We start from the raw sequence: 13,806 nt of genomic DNA, 5'->3' as shown, positions 1-13,806 counted from the left end.
AGATATATTTAAGAAAATGTTGCTATGGCAGATGTCCGAGAAATTACTGTCTGTGTTTTCTTCTAGGATTCTTATGGTTTCAGGTCTCAAATTTAGGTCTTTAATCCATTTTGAATTTATTTTTGTATCTGGTGTAAGAAAGTGGTCCTCTTTCATTCTTCTGAATGTAGCTGTCCAGATTTCCCAACACCATTTATTGAAGAGATTGTCTTTTTTCCCTTGCATATACTTGCTTCCTTTGTCAAAGATTAATTGATCATATAATTGTGAGTTTATTTCTGGGATCTCTATTATATTATGTTGATCTTTGTGTCTATTTTTGTGCCAGTACCATACTTCTTTGATTACTATATCTTTGTAGTTTTGTAATATGGTTTGATACCTGGGATTGTGATACCTCCAATTTTGTTCTTTTTAAGGTTGACTTAGCTATTCAAGGTCTCTTGTGGTTCCATAAAAATTGTAGTATTATTTGTTCTAATTGTGAAAAATGCTGTTGTATTTTGATTGGGATTACATTAAATCTGTAGATTGCTTTGGATAGAATGGGAATTCTAACACTATTGAGTCTCCCAGTCCATGAGTATGGAATATCTTTCTATTTGTTTGTGTCATCTTTAGTTTCTTTCATCAATATTTTATAGTTTTCAGAATGCAAGTCTTTAACCTCTTTGGTTAACTTTATATCTAGGTATTTGATTATTTTTGGTACAATTGTAAGTGGGAATGTTTTAATTTCTATTTCTGCTGCTTTATAATTAGTGTACAGAAGTGTAACAGATTTCTGTATATTGATTTTGTATCCTGTGACTTTACTAAATTAATTGATCAGTTATAGTAGTTTTTTGGTGGAGTCTTTATGGCTTCATACATGTAGTATCATGTTATCTTCAAATAGTTAAAGTTTTACCTCCCCCTTACCAATTTGGTTGGCTTTTTTCTTTTTCTTTTTTTTTTTTTTAAAGATTTTATTTATTTATTTGACAGAGAGAGATCACAAGTAGGCAGAAAGAGAGGAAGGGAAGCAGGCCCCCCCGCTGAGCAGAGAGCCTGATGTGGGACTCGATCCCAGGACCCTGAGACCATGACCCGAGCCAAAGGCAACGGCTTAACCCACTGAGCCACCCAGGCGCCCCTGGTTGGCTTTTTTCATTTTGTTGTCTGATTGCTGTGACTAGAAATTCTGGTACTATGTTGAATAAAAGTGGTGAGAATGGACACTCTTGTCTTGTTCCTGACCTTAGGAGCCAAGCTCTCAGTTTTTCACCATTGAGTAGGATGTTTGCTGTGGGTTTTTGATATATGGCCTATATTAAGTTGAGGTTTGTTCTCTTTAAACCTACTTTGTTGAGGATTTTCATCATGAGTGTATCTTGTACTTCATTAAATGCTTTTTCTGTGTCTATTGAAATGATCATATGATTCTATCCTTTCTCTTATTGATATGGTGTATCACATTGATTTATTTGCAAATATTGAACCACCCTGTACCCCAGGAATTAATACACTTGAATGTGGTGAATGATTTTTTTAATACTTGTTGAATTTGGTATGCTAATATTTGTTGAGGACTTTTGCATCTATATTCAGGCCTGTAGTTCTTTTTTTTTTTTTTTTTTTTTTTGTAGTAACTTTATCTGGTTTTGGTATAAGGATAATGCTGGCATCATAGAATGAATCTGGAACCTTTCCTCCATCTTCTACTTTTTGGAACAGTTTGAGAAGAATAGGTATCAACTCTTCTCTAAATATTTGGTAGAACTCACCTGTGAAGCCATGGTCTTGGACTTTTGGTTGTTGGGAGTGTTTTGATACTGATATAATTTAAATGTTGGCAATTAGTCTGTTCAATTTTTCTATTTCTTTCTTATTCAGTTTTGGGAGGCTATATGTGTCTAGTAATTATCTATTTCTTTTAGGTGGTCCAGTTTTGGGGCATATAATTTTTTCATAATATTCTCCTATAATCCTTTGTATTTCTGTGGTGTTGGTTGTTACTTCTCTTTCATTTCTGATTTTGTTTATTTGAGTCATCTCTCTCTTGTTTTTGATGAGTCTGGCTAAAGTTTTATCAACTTTTTTGACTTTTTTTTTTAAGATTTTATTTTTTTGACAGAGATCACAAGTAGATGGAGAGGCTCCCTGCTGAGCAGAGAGCCCCATGCGGGACTCGATTCCAGGACCCTCGGTGGGTTAAGCCACTGCCTTCGGCTCGGGTCGTGAACTTTGTTGATCTTTTTAAAAAAACAGCTCTTGGTTTCATTGATCTGTTCTGCTGTTTTTTTTTGTTTGTTTGTTTTGTTTTCTTTTTTAGTTTCTATTTCATTTATTTCTGCTCTAATTTTTATTATTTCCTTCCTTCTATTGGTTTGGGGTTTTATTTGTTGTTCTTTTTATGTTCCTTTAAGTAAGGTTAGGTTGTTTATTTGAGATTTTTCTTGCTTCTTGAGGTAGGCCTGTATTGCTATAAACTTTCATCCTAGAACTGCTTCTGTTGCATCCCATAGCTTTTGGACCATTGTATTTTGATTTTTATTTTTCTTCATGTGTTTTTTGATTTTCTCTTTGATTTGTTAGTTGACCCATTCATCTTTTGGTAGCACATTATTTCGCTTCCATGGATTTATGGTCTTTCCAGATTTTTTCTTGTGGTTGATTTCTAGTTTCATAGTGTTATGGTCAAAAAACATGCACGGTAAGACTTCAGTCTTTTTAATCTGTTGAAACTTGTTTTGTAGCCTCACATGTGATCTGTTCTGGAGAACAATCCATGTGTACTTGAAAAGAATGTGTATTCCACTGTTTTAGGATAGAGTGTTCTGAATATATCTATTAGATCTATCTGATCCAATGTGTCATTCAAAACCACTCTTTCCTTGTTGATTTCCTTCTTGGATATCTATCCATTGATGTATGTAGGGTGTTTAAGTCCTCTACTGTTGTTGTGTTGTTATTGATTACTTCCTTTATGTTTGTTATTAACTGCTTTATGTATTGGGGTACTCTTATGTTGGGTGCAAAAATATTTAAAATTGGGGCACCTGGGTGGCTTAGTCGGTTGGAGCCTCTGCCTTCGGCTCGGGTCATGGTCCCGGGGTCCTGGGATCAAGCCCTGCATCGGGCTCTCTGCTCCGCGGGGAGCCTAATTCCTTCTCTCTCTCTCTTTGCCTGCTTCTCTGCCTACTTGTGATCTCTGTCTGTCGGATAAATAAATAAAATCTTTAAAAATATATATTTACAATTGTTACATTTCCTTGTTGGATAGTCCCTTTCATTATTATATAGTCCATCTTTGTCTCTTGTTACAGTCTTTGTTTAAAGTCTATTTTATCTGAAATAACTATTGCTACCCAGCTTTCTTTTCACTTCCTTTTGCATGATAAATGCTTTTCCATTCCTTCACTTTCAGTCTGCATGTGCCTTTGGGTCTGAAATGAGTCTTGTGTAGGCAACATAAAAATAGGTCTTGCTTTTTTATCCATTCTGTCTTGCTGTGCTTTTGATTGGAATGTTTAGTTCCTTTACATTCAAAGTACTTATTGCTAGGTATGTACTTATTCTCATTTTGTTACTTGTTTTATGTTTGTTTTGGAGTTCTTCTCTGTCCCTTTCTTTTATTTTCTTCTCTCATTGTTTGCTGGCTTTCTTTAGTGCTCTACTTGGTTTCCTTTCTCTTTATTTTTTGCATAGCTATTACCAGTTTTTGATTTTTGTTGACCATTAGGTTAATATATAACATCTTATGCATGGAGTAGTCTATATTAGTTTGATGGTCACCTAAGTTTCAACTCATTCAAAAAACACTAAATTGTTACACTCTCCCTCCCATGTTTCAGGTGTATGGTGTCATACTTTACATATTTTATTTTGTGACTCTCTTGACTGATTTTTATAAATATACTTTATTTTACTAGTTTTATGCTTCTTACTTTTCTTATTCCTGATTATGGTCTTTCCTTTCTACTCACAGAGTTTCCTTTAACATATCTTAGAAGGCTGATTTAGTGGTGATGAATTCCTTCAAAACTTTCTTTTTTGGGAAACTATCTCTCCTTCTATTTTGAATGATGGCCCTGCTGGGTAGGGTAGTCTTGCTGGTAGGTTTTTTATTTCAGCACTTCAAATATCATTCTGCTCCCTCTGGCCTGCTAAGTTTTCACTGAAAAATAGCTGATAACCTTATGGGGTTCCTTTTGTATTTAACTATTTTTTTTTCCTCTTGTAGCTTTTAAAATTCTGTCTTTACCACTACTTCCTGCCATTTTAATTTCTGTGTGTCTTGGTGTGGACTCTACTGTGTTGATTTTGCTGGCAGCTCTCTGTGCATCCTGGATCTGGATTTCTATTTTCTTCCCCAGATTTGGGAAGATTTCAGCTATTATTTCTTCAAATACATTTTCTCTCCCATTTTTTCTCTCTTCTCTTTCTGGGATATAATGTGAATATTATTACATATGATATGGTATGAGTTCCCTTAATCTATTTTCATTTTTATTATTTGTTTTTCTCTCTCATATTCAGCTTAATTGCTTTCCATCATTCTGTCCTTCATGTCACTGATCCATTCTTCTGTTTCCCCTGGTTTACTATTTCCTCCCCCTTTTGCCTACTATTCATTCCCTTTAGTGTATTTTTATTTCAGTTATTGAGTTCTTCATCTCTGATTGGGTCTTTTTTATGTTTTTTATCTCTTTGTTGAGGGTCTCACCGAAGTTTTCCAGTCTTTTCTCAAGTCCTGTCAGGATCTTTCTGATAATATGTAAGTTACTTATTTCCATTTCTTTTAGCTCTCTTGCTATGACTTTGTACTCTTCTTTCATTTGGGGACATATTCCTCTGTCTCCTCATTTTGTCTAATTCTCTGCATTTCTTCATGTTTTAGGAAAGTCAGCTACCTTTCCTGATCTTGAAAGTCGTGGCCATATGAAGAGGTCCTGTAGTGCCCACTGTACAGTGTCCCCTGTTTACCAGAACCTGTAATTCCGAGGTATCTCCTATGTGTGTTTTGTGCATCCTGCTGCTGTGGCTAAGCCGTTTTTTTTGTTTTTGTTTTTGTTTTTGTTTTTTGCCTCCAGTCCAATCGTTTGCAATGACTCTCTTTGCCTGTTGGGGGCAGGGTTTGGTCCCTGTGTTGGTAGCCAGTCTGGGACCACGTTGGCTTGAGTTGAGTCAAAGGAAGCATTTTCCTGAGCTGCAATGCCAACAAACTACAGGGCACTTTCCCTATGTTGTCCCCTACGAAGATTTTGTTGATGGGTAGGCCTGCAGTCAGACCAGATGTCTGCCTTAAGCCCACTGCTGGGACCTCAGTTGAACAGATATGTATGGTTTTCTTCCCCTCTCCCTATGCAGGAGCCACTTTGGAGTGGTGCCAGCCCCTGTTGTATGGCTGCTTGCACACTGCCAGTCTTGTGGCACCACTTTGGATGAGCTCTGGCCAAGTGCATATTAGAGGGGGCAGGTCTGCAGGAGAATGCAGGGGTTGGGGACATAGTGCTAGCAAGGTTTGGGCAGGTCTGTTATGGGAGAGGACCTGTAGCCACTTTAGGAAATTCCTGCTGCTGGGATCAAGGGGGCAGATCCACAGAAGCATGCAGGGATGGGGCTTACTATTAGCTGGCTAGGTGGGAAGTTTTGGCACTGAGCTGGTTCCCTGCAGGTGTCTGTGTATCTAGGCTGGGAAAAGGGGAGGGAAATGGCACCCACCAGCTCTTTTGTTCTTGAAACCTACAAACAATCCCTCCACCTCAGCACATGCTCCGAGATTAGGAAACAAATCTACCTCCTATTATACCCCAGGCATTTTTCAAACTGCTGCTTCTATGCTGTGTCTCTGCAGGGCTGTTTGTTGTGCTGACTCTTTAAGGTAAGTACTCAGCCCACTGAATTTTAAAGCTCCCGATGTCTAGCACTACTGATTGTAAAAACTCACAAAGCCAAGCCCCTCTGGACTTCAAAGCCAAATGTTATGGATATTCGTCTCCCCAGTGTGGGCCTCTTGTGCCTGAGTTACCTAGTATGGGGTCCTCTTTTCTCCCCTCTCCATACCGATAAAGTCCCTCCCCCCTGTGAACAGTCCTGTGGTTCCCTTTGGCTCCTGACCATGTTTCCACTCCCTACAATTGTCATTGTGGCCTCTTCTCTACATTTAGCTGTTCTGTTGCTGTTCAAGTCATTTTCTGGTTTATTTATACTCCTCCGGTTGTTATCTAGTATCTGTGGGACAGGTGAGCCCAGGATCCCCCTACTTTGCCATCTTCCTAGAAGTCTACCTATATTGATTTAATGGTACTAATAGTGTTCTAGATCTTGGGTTGGGAGGTATATTTATGAGTATTGATTATATTATGATTTGTTTATTACATCTTTATTACATATAATGTTTATATAACATTATTTGCTTATTTATTTATTTATTAAAGATTTTATTTATTTACTTGACAGCCAAAGATCACAATAAGGCAGAGAGAGAGGAAGGGAAGCAGGCTCCCTGCTGAGCAGAGAGCCTGATGTGGGGCTTGATCCTAGAACCCTGGGATCATGACCTGAGCAGAAGGCAGAGGTTTTACCCACTGAGCCACCCAGGCGCCCCAACATTATTTATTTTTAAATAAAAAAATTAATTTAACTTCCTGACACTTTTTATTTTAAAATTTCAAATATAAAGTAAATAAAATACAATAGATAATCCAAAATGGATAATACGAAAAATTCATGTACTCCTCTTAATTCAACAACTATTTTTTAAAAAAGATTTTATTTATTTATTTGACAGACAGAGATCACAAGTAGGCAGAGAGACAGGCAGAGAGAGAGAGGGAAGCAGGCTCCCTGCCGAGCAGAGAGCCGGAGGCTGGGCTTGATCCTAGGACCCTGGGATCATGACCTGAGCCTAAGGCAGAGTTTTTAACCCACTGAGCCACCCAGGCGTCTCTTAATTCAACAACTGTTAACATGTTGCCAAATTTTAAAATATTTCTGTCAATATATATGTATACATTAGTTTTCTTGCTGAAATGTTTAAAAGTCATTTGCAGACATATGAAACTTCACCCCTAATATTTCATCATACAACCTTTAAGAATAAGAATGTTCTACTTAATCCCAGTGCCATTATTACACCCAAGAAACTTAATAATAATTTTGCATTATTTAATATCCACTGCATATTTTAAATCTCCCAATTGTCTCCAAATTCCCTTTATAGATGCATATTTTAACATATTAAATTTGACATATTGAATTCAGACACACATGTATAAAACTCACACACACACACACACACATATAACACATCTTCTTTAGACATTAATTCGTTGATTGATACTTAGGTTGTTTCCATATCTTGGCCATTATCAGTAATACTGCAATGAACATAGGAGTGCAGATACCTTTTTAAGGTCTTATTTGAATTTCCTTTGCATATATCCTCAGAAGTGAGATTGCCAGGTCATATGGTAATTTAATTTTTTAATTTTCTGAGGAACTTCCATACCATTTTCTGTAATGGCTGAACTATTAGGGCAAATTCTTTTTTTTTTTTTTTTTTTTAATTTATTTGACAGAGAGAGACAGCGAGAGAGGGAACACAAGCAGGGGAGTGGGAGAGGGAGACCTTCTGCCAAGCAGGCAGCCCAATGCAGGACTCGATCTCGGGACCCTGGGATCATGACCTGAGCTGAAGACAGACAATTAACAATTGAGCCACCCAGGTGCCCCACAAATTCTTGAAAGTTGAAAAATTTGGTCAAAGTTATAAGCCTTCTCTAGGCTTATGATCTGGATTGGTGGTTGGCTTTCCATAAAGATTGTACCAAATTCTACTGATACAAACCATGTTTGTTAGTATTCCCCTAAATGTGACATTTGCTAACATTGATCAGTACAATTAAAAATATTTTCTGAATATAATAGAAAAGTGTATTATCTGTAATTTTGATTACATTTTCATTTTAATTGGACATTTTTGTTTTTTCTATAAATTATTTTTCTTATGCCATTGCCAACTTTTCCATTGTAGTTTCAGCATTTTCTAAATAATGAAAGTTGAATGACCATGTAGCGGGTTATATTTTACTGCAAATCATCTTTTACAGTTTGACTTTTGAAGAAAGCTATTGTATTAAAGATGCCATGATCCTACCAGCATTAGAGGGACACTAAGAAATGTGGAAAAAAGTGTTTCTCTATATCTTGTTCCCAGAAAGCTTATTTCTAGCACACACAGATATAAAAGTCAGTCAGGCTAAGTGATTTAAAAATTGATGCCATTTCTATGTGGATATTTGATTTTTGTAAATATTTCAGCAGTGAACCTAGATACATTTGCTAAATGTCAAAAGCAAAGCACTGAACATGGAGCAAGTTTAGAAACTCTGCTTCTACTGCTACTTGACTCCTCTGTAGAAATTTCCTTATGGCGTTTTTGGTATGGTCATGTTTTCAATGATCAAGGTCACCTCTACATGGGCATACTATAGCGATTTTAAAATTATAATTCTTCTAGGCCTATTTTGAAGTTGGAATTTTTGAAATGTAGATTCTTCTTTGAGCACATTTTCTTCTTTCTGTATGACTGTTAAATTGAAACCTCTCCCTTCCTTATATGCTTCCTCAAAGATAAGACAAGAAAGCCAATAATGTCCAACCTTGTCCCCAAATTGTGTTAAGTGTTACTGCTACATAGTATAGCCAGGTGGCAGCTTCTTTCTCTCTTCTGCAGTGTGTTCATTTATGACCTTTCAGTTAATGCTCAGCTCTACTTTGAGGAGCAAACATGGTCCTATGGGGTGAAATATGTGAATCTCAGTTTTTGTCACCAGCATTAACACCCAATAAGTTGTCCTTACACTGACATGATCTGCAAAAATATAGGACTTTGTTTTTTGGTATTTATCAGTTATACCTTGTCTTATTTTGTAATTATCTTTATATTTGTTAATTCTGCTTACCTTCCATCCAATATTAACTCTCAGAAGGCATAGATGTGTCTTAACTTATCACTCCATCTCTGCACAGATTCTTGATGAAGGAAGTTGAGTTGAGTCATCTTTTTTTTTTTTTTAATTGAATTCCACATTCTATATGACTTGCTTAGGAAGCATATATAACTTTCTCTGGTTGGTCCTGAGTCAGAAGCAAGACCAAATTATTTGGAAACAACCATCAATATGGTCCTGTTTTAAAAATATAATTGTAGGGGTGGCTAAGTAGCTCATTCGTTAAGCATCCGCCTTTGGCTCAGGTCATGATCCCAGTGTTCTGGGATCAAGCCCGATAGAGGGCTGCCTGATCCATGGGAAGCCTGATTCTTCCTCTCCCACTCCCCCTGCTTATGTTCCCTCTCTTGCTATGACTCTCTCTGTCAAATAAATAAATAAAATCTTAAAAATATATGTATATAATTTTTTAGCTTATTGTTTTCTCAGAGGAAACAAGCATCTTTCCCTCAGTTATGTTACTGAAGTTACATCAAGGGCAAAAGTTTGTAATTATTTATCAGGAAAGACTATTTTTTCAATTAAAATTGGCATATATATTTTAAAAATCTCTATAATCCTGTGATAATATATATACATTTCACAATCATTAGAGTTCTAATGTCTAGCTTAAATTGTCTGCTGTAATTTCCATCTCCTACATGGGACTAGCTATTACCAGTTATTATTATTTATAATATAATATAATAATAATAAATAATTATTATTTTATTTTAAGTAGGAAGTGTTTTCATACTCAAAAACAAGAGTCAGTCTCCCTTAAAACTTCTTTACTTCAGGTCACATAAATTAAACTCTTTTCTCACAGTTTTTACTACCAAACTTTAAATGGTATCTGTCTCTTTGTAATGGACTTTCTCAAAATTGCCATGCAGAACATCACACAGGTTCTGACTAATGCATTGTTGTTTGAAGAGTGGTAAGTGGTATATATATATATAATATATATAATATATATATATATATATATAATATATATTATATATTATAATATATAATATATATTATATAAATATATATATATATAATATTATATATATATATATATTTATTTATTTATATTTATATTTGTGGGATTCAGGAAGTCAATGGAACCACAAAAACAAGTGCAAATTTAGGACATGCAAAAAATTAGTAAAGGCCTAATAACCAAATGGCAGAGGGTTTATTTAATATGGTGGGTTTTTTTTTTTTCTGTTTGTTTGTTTGTTTGTTAGCTATCCTGTTAGCCTAATAGAAGGAAGTGTTTCTGTTCCCATAATATATTGATATAAGTAGCAAGGAAATGAATAAAATTTCATGAAATAAATGGAATTTTCTGCCAGATTATGGTTGAGGGACAGACTTGGCCAATGGACTCGTTAATGTATATGAGGATACTGGATCTGATTCACTGAACTATGTACTTAGAGTGTGATCACATTGACCCAAATACTCTCTTTTACTGGGACTATGGTATGATCACTTGCCATCTCTCTGCCCTAGCCAGTGGTGTGTGAACAAATAATATAGCTGATTTAACTGTTTGGCCTTGGAGATAGTAACTGTGGCCTCATTAGTGCCACAGTCATATGGTATGACTACACAAAAATAACCAACTAAAGAGAAATCTATTACTTGACCTTCCGGTGCTTTCTTTCTTACATGGAAAAAGTGAATAGAAATTTATTTTGAGACTGTTGATTTTGCCACTTGACTTTACTTTGCAGCAGGAAACCCTATTTCCTCTTAGGACCAGTCACTCTAGCCAGGTTCGCCCAGGGGTTATGAAGAGCTGGGCTCTATAGCTTGCAGCTCAGATGCCCCTGATACCACCAGACATTCCCAGATACTCCCGGTGCTGGCACTGCTACCACTGTGGCACCTGGATGCTATTATAGCTTCTAATGTGCTTCATTGTCCTGTCCTGATACTGCTAAATGAATCTACCTCACGCTCTTTTCTTATTCTTTATGTCACTAGCTTCACATTCAAAATCCTAGAGTTTGATCCTGATGATTGGCTGAGTCTTGTTCATGCACCCATTTCCTAACTAGCACGCTTCTTGGGAAAACAAGTATCCATCCTTTTCAGCTTCTTTAGGGGGAGGTAGACTGCCATCTGTGAAGATTTAAAAGGTGGGGAAGTACCCAAGACACGGAAGGTGTGGGGACTCAGACAAATGCACTACAAGTTGGAAAGTTTAATGTATGTTCTGAGGTTGGAAAGCATGGAGAAAAAGTGGGGAAAACACTCTGGAAGTTGGACCTAGAACAAGGGGAACCCTGACAACCAAATGAAGGCATTTAGACTTTATTTGGTAGGCAGAAAAAGTCACTAGAAATTTCTGCACGAAGAGGTCAAAATGGGCTTTAGCAATAACGATCTGCAGCAGTTTGTATAGAAGAACATTTGGAGAAAGGAGATTTTGGAGGCAGAGAAACCAGTGAGAAGTCCAGGGAGTTATCTACACATAAAGTGATGGGTGTCTGAACTTGGATAGTGTCTAGAGCAAAGGAGGTGGAAAGAATAGAGCTTACTTAAAGAATCCACTTCCCTCCAAGCATTCTCAAATTCAACATTCTTGATAGCATAAATATGAATAACTCATTAAGAAGTATTCTTCTATTGCAAAGAGAACCCAGTGGCTGCTGGGGGCAGCACTCCTTAGAGTGTGGACAGCTGGGCTCTTGAGATCCTTGCAGCCAAATTTGCAAGATTAAAACTATTTTTACAGTAATACTGAGATGTTAGGTGCCTTTCTCACCATGGTGACATTTACACTGATGATACAAAAGCCACAGTGACTAACACTGCTCCTCATCACAAACCAAGGCAGTGGCACTGAACTATATCAGTAATACACAGTAATCATTGTATTCTTTACCCACATACCCCCATACTTATAAAAAAAAAAAAGAAAGAAAGCTGTTTCACCTAAGAATATCTTTAATGATGCAGTAAAAATACTAAGTTTATTAAATCTTGATCCCTAAATACATGGCTTTTAAGAATCAGTGTGAGGAAATGGGAAGTACAAATAAAATCGACTGCACATCAAAATGTGCCAAACACAAGCATAATTGTTTGAATTGGAAGCTAAACTAGCTATCCCTGCCTCCCCTCCCTACACATCATTTTTACTTGAAACAACAACTGACAAATGATGATTTTTGATCTTTAGCTGGTTGATAGACACTATCTTGAAAGTGAATGAAATGGATCTGTCCTTTGGAAAAAATAGTTTTTGTTGCCAATGATAAAATTAAAATTTCAAAAAACCTGTATCTGTCAGCTAACCAACATCCTAACATTTAAAGATTTTTCTAATGAGATTATTGATGAAATTAATGGATGCGATTTAAAAATTATGCAGTGAACTGTGTCAACATTTGAAAGATCTATATAACTCAGTGAGCAAATATTTGAAAAATGACCAGTGCAGGATATTAAAAGTCATGGGGAAAAAAATCCATGCAAAGACCAAAACAAGCCAGTAGATTTTATAACAAAGAATGAAAAACCCACTGGTATGGTTTTAGATTCTGTATTGCAACTTACTTCTAAAAACTAATCATTGCCCAGTTTTAATGTTGTTACCATTGAAGAATATCTACAGTTCTCTTCCCTTCTCTAACTGTATATCTATGTGAGACTGGATTTATATTTCGACAATAACAACATATTACAACAGATTAAATATAGAAGCAAATATAGGAATCCAACTCTTACCTATTTAAGCCCTATTTTAGAGATTTCCAAAATATAAATGCCATTCTTCTAATTTTTCTGTTTTGGAAAATACATTATTGATGTTAATATATAAAGCATTTTTAATTTTTTATTTCTTTAGATTTTACTTATTTATTTGAGAGAGAGCAGGGTTGCTTATCCTCTTTTTTCATTTGGGACAAATCCTTCCATCTTCTCATTTTTGTCTAAGTCTCTATGGCTATTTCCATGTGTTAAGAAAGTTGGCTGTGTCTCTAGCTCTCAAGGGCAATGGCTTTATGAAGGAGAGATCCTTTAGTGCCCTGCAGTGTAATGTCTTCTATTTTTGAGAGGCTATTCCTCTATGTCAGAGCTCAGAAAAGGAGGGAATGGAGAGAGACTGCTAATGGATATAGATAGAATTTGGGGGGGGGAGAGGAGGGTAAAGAAAATGCTCTTGACTTGATAGCAATGATGATTGTAAAACCTTGTAAATATACTAAAAATCACTAAATTATATACTTTTAAAAAAAGATTTATTTATTATTTGAGAGAGAAAGAGGGGGAGGGGCAGAGGGAGATAGAGAAAAGCAGACTCCCCTCTGAATATGGAGCCCAATGTGGGGCTCAATCTCATGACCCTGAGATGATGACCTGAGCCAGATTCAAGAGTCAGATACTTAACCTAACTAAGCCACAAAGTGGCCCAAATTATACACTTTTAAATGGTCCATTTTATGGTATGTGAATTGAATCTCAATAAAAAAAAAAATTGTACGCTGGAAAAAAAACAAACTATGTTAGAGGTTCACAGCTAATACTGAAATTATTCCTGTTGCAAAAATGTTTTGAGTAGCGGGGTTTGAGGGGTTGGTATAAATCATACAAAGATACAAATGTTGGTGATTTTAGAAATAATCAACCTTTCTATAATTTGCTTGAGGCTGGCTAGCCTTAGTGTTTTGCTTCATTTAGATGGTAATGATCACCACCATAATGCAAAATCCCTACATTTTTCACTTTTAGCAATGGTGAGTGAATTCAGTGACAGTGACTGAAGCCATCGGATTTCATGAGACTTGCTGACATCTCAGGGTAGCTGCCATCAGGAAGAAAA

General features: G+C 36.2%; 1 protein-coding gene across 2 annotated transcripts in view; it reads left to right on the top strand.

The window, feature by feature from the left end:
• SCEL (sciellin) overlaps positions 1-13,806 on the top strand; it is a 329,617-nt gene that overhangs the window by 33,398 nt on the left and 282,413 nt on the right. For both annotated transcript variants that reach the window (XM_059144698.1, XM_059144697.1), the window contains exon 2: positions 4,883-4,987. The gene's annotated coding sequence lies outside the window, so the exon portion shown is untranslated. The remainder of the gene's footprint in view (positions 1-4,882; positions 4,988-13,806) is intronic.

Source organism: Mustela lutreola, chromosome 13 (genome assembly GCF_030435805.1).
Source record: "Mustela lutreola isolate mMusLut2 chromosome 13, mMusLut2.pri, whole genome shotgun sequence".
NCBI lineage: Eukaryota > Metazoa > Chordata > Mammalia > Carnivora > Mustelidae > Mustela > Mustela lutreola.
The sequence above is the reverse complement of the archived record's forward strand: the minus strand, read 5'-3'. Positions and strand labels throughout refer to the sequence as shown.